This window comes from Brachyhypopomus gauderio, chromosome 21, assembly GCF_052324685.1.
Source record: "Brachyhypopomus gauderio isolate BG-103 chromosome 21, BGAUD_0.2, whole genome shotgun sequence".
Lineage (NCBI taxonomy): Eukaryota > Metazoa > Chordata > Actinopteri > Gymnotiformes > Hypopomidae > Brachyhypopomus > Brachyhypopomus gauderio.
The window spans coordinates 10,384,612-10,392,364 of record NC_135231.1 but is presented as its reverse complement, the minus strand read 5'-3'; the positions used below and the strand labels follow the sequence as shown (position 1 = coordinate 10,392,364).

The 7,753-nt window shown below is 39.1% G+C and overlaps 1 long non-coding RNA gene across 3 annotated transcripts; it reads right to left on the bottom strand.

Moving 5' to 3' along the window:
* Positions 1-1,143: 1,143 nt before the first annotated feature.
* LOC143484960 (uncharacterized) lies at positions 1,144-4,248 on the bottom strand. 3 transcript variants are annotated; one of them, XR_013122756.1, is made up of 6 exons: positions 2,885-4,248; positions 2,706-2,783; positions 2,460-2,547; positions 2,085-2,222; positions 1,561-1,608; positions 1,144-1,465 (listed from the first exon to the last, which is right to left on the bottom strand). It is a non-coding gene; the product is annotated as an uncharacterized LOC143484960 (long non-coding RNA). The 3 variants fall into 3 exon arrangements; XR_013122755.1 differs by having other exon boundaries at positions 2,085-2,547; XR_013122757.1 differs by lacking the exon at positions 2,085-2,222 and having other exon boundaries at positions 2,472-2,547.
* Positions 4,249-7,753: the final 3,505 nt, after the last annotated feature.

Sequence of the window (7,753 nt, the reverse complement as noted above, 5' to 3'; positions counted from 1 at the left end):
ACAGGGCTCTCGCCCTGGAAATACTCTTTGTTTTTGTTGTTTGTTTGTTTGAAGAGCTCCGCCGTGTTTGTGTTTGTGGCGCGGCGAGGACCAGGACGTCTTCCCTGGGAGCGCTCTTCATGTTTTGTGTGGGAAAAATGTGTACATGTTGACGGACGTGTGGATCCGTGTGCGTGCTCGTTGTTTCATGTTAAATGTTTCATGTGTGACGCGGTCGCCGCTCGTCACTGTCGCCTCGTTCCCCGTGTGTCTTGTGTTTGATGTGGGGAGCGACTGCGACTCGGAGCGGCGCGTCACTATTGTGTATGTGTATGCTTCCTTTTTGTTGCTCACCCCTGCCCGTCACAATTACATTATTATTATTATTATTTTATAATTTGTCATTATTTTATTATGTTTGTTTCCTTTTTATCTTTAATTTCTTTTAATATTTTCTTTTTGTCTTATCTTTGCTTCCTTTTAATGTTTGTTTTTGTTTATTCTGTAAAGAATTTTGAATTGCATGTATGTATGAAAGGTGCTATACAAATAAAGATTATTATTATTATTATTATTATTATTATTATTTTGGTTACTTAATACCTAAAACTAGACTATACGTGCTTTGAGGATTGTAAACCTCCATCATCTGTCATGTTGCACAGAAATTATGCTGCATGAACTAGTTGCATCATCCTAAATAAGGAAATATGTAAGCCTCCAACTTGCTTCTTTAATGAGTAGCAACCCATTAAATGAATCAAACCCATAAGTAAAATCCAAATGTATTGCTATGACAGGAATCACTAATCAGTGATTATCTCAATGTTACATTGTAAGATTTCAATTGAATGTTCCCCCCCAAAAAAGATTATCTTTCACAATTTAAACCAAACCCAATTAAAGAATCAAACAAGTGAACTTACAAATAAATATAGTTGTTCAAAGAATAAAATATTAAATTATTTATTAAACATTTTAAGCAATAGAGCTTTACATTGCTTTGTTTTTACATTACATTGTTACAAGTCAACAATATAACAAGAACAACCAAAGTAAAAAAAAAAATAATATAAATAAATTGAATGACTAAATAAATAAATAATGTTTAATACAGTGCTAAGATATAGAAATAAATATTAAATATTATAAATATTACAAGAGTCTGTACCATCTTCTAAAAGTCATCATAAGAGTCTTTCATTTTTTCACAACAAATTCTAAGCTTCATTTTGTCTCGAACATTTGCCAAAAACAAATGCATATCCTCCATTTCCTTGAAAACAAAGGAAAAATTCACAAGGATGTCAGCTCTGTCATCGTCACTGACGATCTCTTCCAGCATGTCAAACTTTTGGATAGCGTCTTCTGTCTCAGTTCTGCTCATGTGTAGCAATGGTGGTGGTGCAACCTCTCCCTTGAAATGGTGTTTGTTTTCATTATACCAACTGTTTGCCTTCAAAATTTGTTGGTATATGTTGTGATTCTAGAATGAGAAAAATAGTACATATTTAATTTGGGTAATGTACTTAAAGCAGCTCAAAATGGAAAGTACATCAGTACACAAAAACACATTTTTACCATGTGTGGCTCTTCTGTGTTTCTCATCTGTGGATTATCTACATCAGCCTGTTGAATAAGATATATTTTGTTAATATATATTTTTGTTATATATATATGTTGAAGAAAATATATTTTTTAAATATTTTTGAATATTTAACATTTTTAGCAAATATAGGTCCTTGTACATCATATAAATGTTAAAGGTGTATTTATGTTGAACTTGTGATCATTCAAGTCCATCCAGCCAACACAATACTTTGCCATCAAACAATTGCAAATATACTATTTCTTATTCAAAAGTTATTTCAGGTTACTTAAATACTCCAAGCTATGGTTGTCATAGAAGGCTGTAATAACATATATTTGCATGTTGACTTGTTTTATTTTGTAATATAATAAATATGGGTTAAGGAAGCTATTATAAATGGTAGAGTTTTGTAGTATACTTGCATTTCCAGAGGAATCGGTACAAACCATTGTGATAGGTTTTTGATAATCATGTGACAGAATTAGTCTGTGATATGCATACAATCATAACTTACTCGAATACACAAAAGATGGCCTAACTGGCAGTCACTGCACAAGATTCTTTGCACAACCGAATCTGTCGCTTTAACTTCTCCATGGCCTGGTCTACTCAGTTCTTCAGCACCATCATAAAGATACCATTGATTGTCTTCCTGAAGTCGATGAAAACAAATAAAATGTACTTTGTTCCTGACGTAGTATGTTATTGCAGCAGGCTCGTACCTTTTTTTGGAAGACTAAATCACCACAAAGTCAAGTCAATCTGTCTTACTCTGCTTAATCTTTACAACTTTAATTTAAACAACTAACTTCTCTCCTAGAACTGTTATGGATGATGGCAAAGACATTGGATGAAGAACTGATGGCAAAGGTCCTGAAGTGGTGGTTACCATGGAGCTAACCATTAAGCATGGCAGGCCATTAATGAAATGCCTGGAATGTGTAGTTCTCACTCCCATACACGCCTCCTGATTTTTGCTGAAATACATATTTAATAAAGTTTTATACTTGTGTGATATATGGTATTAGCAATATTTATTATATCTGTAACACTAAGACTTTAGAGAGATACTATTACCATTTTGGTTTAGTTTAAATTTAGCAATAATTAAAAAAACAAACACAAGATATCTTACTTTTTCCTTCCACATTCTCTTTGGGATTCTTCTGTCCAGGAATCAAATGAACTTTGCAGAGCCATGAAGTTATCACATCTATAGACAAAAAAAAACATGCATTTAATATACTTTTTTCACATTTTAAATCACATTTGTATTTTAAGAATCAGTAACAGAATGAAATACTGAATACTCACAGAATTTCTACAAGATGTGTTGTTCTTCTCAATGATAACAATGGACAGCTCTGGGAAGAGCAGCTTATTTCCCACTCTGTTGCCTGGAGATAATCAAGGCGGCATGATATGAAGTCCTCCTCTGAGCCAAAACAGTCCCAATATTTCTTTCCTTGAAATCTTGGAAAGCTGCTAAGCCACAAAAGTTTTCCCTTTGTCCACTGCCTCTCTGTGAAATAACCATGGACTTTAGGGAGGCAATCAATCCATTGGTCTTCATTCTTCAGCAAGTCAAGATGGTGTACAACGTTTGGATATTTTGTCATTGACAAGTGAATAGTGTATAAAAGGTTGTCCACAGTGCATGTATTGGTCAGTTGGACAGTAGTTTTCTCCCACTTACCCCTGCCAGACCAAGGAGGGCAATTTTTGCTTGTTTCTGCTATGCTTTTTGATAGTGGGGCAGTGAAGTATTTAGAGGTTTTTTTGGGCCTCTTTAGCCATTTTTCTTCTTGACTGAGGGGCTCCTGAAAGAAGTCTTCTTCAGTCACAACTGCCTTTTGCTCTTTCTTGTTTTCGGGTTTTATTTTATTTAGTTTTTTGGGAATCTTCAGTGTCACCCCCCATACTCTACCTGCTACAAACTCATTCATTGTCTGTAGGAAGTCCCCAGGTCGGCAATGTAACTGGCTTCTTAGAACAACTCGTTTAGTTGTTCTAAACCAGTTCTCCACTGAAGCATTTGTATCGCGAGTTTTGTTGAAGCTTTGTAGCATCAGTCCTGACCAAAGTGGTATGGTGCATGTGTAACGTTTCAACACATTCACCAATTCAGTGCAGAAGTTTGAATTTTCAGAAGACGTTTTATTGTCTTCCTCTCCCTCACATATTTTTGCATAATCATACTGGAAAAAGCGGGCCAGTACTTTGGTGAAAGGTGAGCTTTTTGTGATGCCCAAATCCACATCTTCATGTTGTTCTGCATCTGTGCAAGTGTCCCCCTCATTTGGACTCAACAAATCTGTTGACTGTGTTTCAATTGCATTCTTTAGGGTATTTACAGACGTCTTGTATTCATGTGTCTCCTTTTTTGCCATAAAAACACACACAATTCTTCTGAGAAGGATCTTAACTTTGGTTAGTGATCCTGTATTTAGCAGAAGTCCAAAGGAGTAGAGAAACAGGTCCTTGCTTGATTTATTTGCTTTTATCTTTGTAGTCTTCACAGATATCAGTTTCATCATATGTGCTGAACAGATATGGACCACAGTGAAGTTGCTCAGTTCTTTTCCCTGGCAAAATGAAAAGCATTTTCTTAGGTAATCCTGAATGTTACACTTGTTAAAAACCTGTGTAACTGCATGTATCATAGCCCAGCTAAAATCAGTTTCTACCTTTTGTGGTTGCAGCTGAATCCTAAGGGGGGGGGGGGGGGGGGGGGGGGGGGGCTGCCTGCCTGCCTGCCTACCCACCTACCTGCCTACACTGTAAAAAATTGCTGCTAATTTACAGCAGAATTTCAACAGTATTAACCTGTTATTTTTGAAAACCGCATTCTACTGTTAATACAAACAAAAAATTGGTAATTTACTGTTCTTTTAACAGGACTATACTGTTTTTCTGAAATACAGCACTTTACCGCTACTCATTCAACCAAACCATCTAAATTACAGTATGATGTTGTATTTTTTGCATTGTGGGAAATTGCATTGTTCAGTCCCACCAGGATTTCGCGGGCCTTTTTTGTGATTGTTGCGGGCTAAAATGTTTGATGTTGCGGGTGTTTTTCAAAAAAATTGCGATGGAAGTTGCGGTGTGTTTTTGCTTTTTTGTGAGTACATTACAATAGGGAGTAAATGTTGTATGGTTTCCTCTATTTAGTAGTCCATTTTAATTATATATTTACCTATTTATTCAGGCTTGGCAACTTTTCAAGATCGCTTGGAGTGAGATTTGAACCTGGAGGGGGTGGCGAACATTAATTGTTGACGGGGGGGGGGCGGGGTTAGCGAACATAAGTTGTTACCGGGCAGCCTGTAAAATGGACACAAATTAAGTATTATATCGAGATCGATCGCCAGTGGTTGGCGCCAGAGCGAACTAGTAACTCATAGATATGGACCAGAGATAAATAAACTTTATCTCTGACTTTAAACTTTATCTCAGTTTAAAGTTTAAACTTATAAACTTTATCTCAGACCCTCGCCGCTTGCGTGTGCTGCAGTGACTTCGCGGGCTACCGTTGCATTGTGGGGAATGTAGTGCTTATGCGTGCAAAACACCATCGGGCGGCTGTGGCCTGCGGCCGGTTCTAATAGTAATTAAATATCATCCAGGGGGCCATAGATAATCAATTCGCGGGTCGGATCTGGACAGTTTATCCCCGCTTTCATGTAGTGTACCGGGATACTACTTTTCCCGATCTTTTTGCCGTTATTTTCGTCGCTCATGCTGCTTTCAGTCTGCTCCTCTTGAACGTATATACGGAAGTAAGGCGGTAGTTTGTCGACGTCACATCAAGACGACATCAGTGATTGGTCAAATTTGCGGGAAAGTTGCGGTGATTGGCTGAAGTTGCAACACCGCCCTGAATTCGCGGGGTTTGCTTGAAGTTGCGTTGAAGTTGCAAATCGCAACATCGCAACTTTCTGGAGGGTCTGATTGTTTAAACCAAGCTACACATGGGAACGTGGATCTGTGTCTCTCTGCATCCATCCCCATCTAGGCAAGTTATTTGGTGAGTAGCAGTTTTATTATATTCGGAAATTGGTGCAAAGTATAAGTTTTCAGTTTGTTTTTATCAACCTACTGAATATGTTGAAGAATGATGTGTTGAAGAATGATTCAGTAGCTAGCTAAATTTTCACAGATGATTCCTACATGTGTGGGCACACATACTTTATTAGTGAATTTGTGAAGCGTAATGATGCTTATTGATGTAAATACACCGCACAGCATAACATTAGACTTCTTTTCCTGCTTATTGGTGTGACGCTGGGGTGAGGCGACAGACGAGACAGGAACCCTTTCCGTTGCTTCCAACGTCACGTTTATTTTTGACACACACAGAGCGCAGACCGCGCACTTATAACGTGGATAACGTGTAGACACACGTAGACTCAGACAACGACGAGCACAGGACACTGCGCGAACACACATTAAGTACAGGCATGAAAATCTGTCACCTTTCGGCGAAATTCGCCGTTTTGAAGTTGAAAAGGGTGACCTACGTGAATCGTGTAGATCCGATGAGTTTTTTTTTTTTTTTTTTTTTTGGGGGGGGGGGGGGGTCGGGAGGTTATATGTATATATTTTAATTATCATATTGCCTTAATAAGCAAACAGAACACTTCCGAAATCGGCCATTTCAATGACACAGTGGCCAGCAGTTTCCGCCCAGAACCATCATAGAGGCCAAATAGCGTTTCAATCATACCAACGTTCTTCATTCATGTTATTCATTTACTGCTAAGCGGGACGAGAAGCAGGACCTAGTGCTACACCGCGGACAAGTCAGAAGAGCGTACATTTACCAATATATTTACCGGATCGTACATTTACCAGTGGATTTAATTGGGTTATTAATGGTTTCAATCGTTTTCATATTTTGCGGTAAAACAAAGTTACTGCCGTTCGCTACAGCGTTGAATACTGTCAGAGCCACAAGCTCTTGTGATAAATAGGTAGATAGATAGTTCGCGTCAACCCCGTGTAGTTAACGGTGACATAAAATAAGAAACGAGATTTTTTTTCTAGTGTCTGTAGTTGTAACTGGTGAGGATAACATTCGCGCCAGGGCTGAAAACGTTGAAGATGAAGTTGTAAACGCTTGTCGTTTGAGTCTACCCTGTGCTTTAGCCCATGTTAGAAAATAAAAACACGTGAACCTGGTATTTTTACACTCATTTTCGCCGCTGATGTATTTATTGGTTCATTAAGACGTAATGGTTTTGACTGAGCCATCTGGAATGGCGAAAGCGGCTTCTCGCGTTTAAGGATCTGGCTTCATACATTGAATCCATTGACAAGACAGTCAAAAAAATAATAATAATAGATTTTACTATATTTTATGGAGCCCGTAAGGTGACATCATGTAAAAAAATAATAACGCGTGGCCACGACTTATTAACGCGTGGGAGATACTAATGTCGCCTTTCACACGCGGCAACAAAGTTTATTTTTTAACAGCAAAGCAAGCAGATCCCAGGGATGTTCGCGAACTGACTGCCCAAGGAAGGTAAACCTGGCTTTATATAAAGTAATACTTAATTATCTTGTTCGCACGCGTTAGTAAGTCGTGGCCACTCGTTATTATATTTTTTACATGATGTCACCTTACGGGCTCCGTAATATTTGGCATCACCTGTGCTGTATCCCCGTACACCAACAGCCCCCCCCCCCCCCCCCCCGGTCGCCGTATACCCATGACGTCACATGTCAACGCCCCGTCGCCGTATCCCCATGACGTCACATGCCCCGCCCCCCGGTCTTCTCACCTTTTTAACCCCTGACCCATTTTCATGCCTGAAGTAGACAAACCACATAAACCCCTTGATGACGAGACGAGCCACAGGTGAGACGAAACGGAGATACACAGACGCACCCACGGAGATACACAGACGCAGACGCACCCACGGAGATACACAGACGCAGATGAGCAGACGCAGACGAGTAGACGCAGACGACGTAAACACACGCCCAAAGGGAGGGGTCTGGGACCTCAACGTGACAATTGGGTGGATTATTGGGTGGTATTCCAGATTTAAAATTGTAGTTCAGAAATTGAGTGCTGAAGATGATTTCCTTTACTGTAACTCAGTATTTTTTGTCATGATTCAGGTGGAACAGCAGGACGCTGTATTCAGCGCTGGATGGTCAGCCTTGAGGGCC